Below are 929 nucleotides of genomic sequence, written 5' to 3'. Positions count from 1 at the left end.
AAACCCGAATAAAGTGATGTTCCTCCAAACAACAATGCTTCTGTCCTCTTTTGCTCACTTTCTTTGGATGAATGGCATTGATCTATGAGCTTGCAGATGAAGCTGGGAGTGAAATTTATGAGCCTGCCAAATATGCTAATAAGTCAGCATGATACAAACATGGGAATATCGAAAAGCACGAACACGTCATGAAGAGAGAGTGTCTTTCGATGGAGACTAACTCTACCAAGGAAAAAAATGTTCACTCTTAATTTTACTACATCTTTGTGTTGGTGACTACAGTAACTTCATTAATAGGCTTTTTAAGGGGGTAGGTGGGAGATGAAGTGGCCTATTTGAGGCAAGATGATGCTTTGTTGGAAAATCAATTTATTGATAAAAAGATGTCAAATTCTTAGATGTGACAGCTTTTTAAACCTGCTGAGAAAATAAGCAGGAGGGGCGTCCCCGGACAGAATCTGACATGTCAAATGAATGTAACGCATGGACTTACCGCCATCAGTCATCACTCACTTCTCTGCACCTGGAGTACTTTCCTCATTTGTCTAGCAGCCACTCCGGGTTACTTTTCACAGACTCCCCAGTTTCCCTTCCGGTTGGTTAGGGCCTCCTGTCACATGGGGCTGCGTTGTCACCTGACTGTTGCCAAGTTCATGGTCAGTTTGCCAGAAGAAATTCAGAGGTCTCATCCTTTGTCTATAAGTGAGAGTTTTTCTCCAGCTCACCAATCTCTCCAAGACCATCTGTTGTATTCTAACTTTCCTGATGTCAGGTTCAACACTTTCAGAAAGTTCTTTAAAATGAAACTGGTATGTGTATCTGCATTCACCTCAAAAGATGCACCCGTGTTAGCAGGGAGATGTGAGCCCAGAGGCAAAGTGGAGGTGCCATGAATGCTTCATGTGGGGGAGCTCTGAGGTCCACAAGGA

Source organism: Echinops telfairi, unplaced genomic scaffold (assembly GCF_000313985.2).
Source record: "Echinops telfairi isolate 266 unplaced genomic scaffold, ASM31398v2 ScPeMD7_7400;HRSCAF=8409, whole genome shotgun sequence".
NCBI lineage: Eukaryota > Metazoa > Chordata > Mammalia > Afrosoricida > Tenrecidae > Echinops > Echinops telfairi.
Note: the sequence above shows the minus strand (reverse complement) of the source record.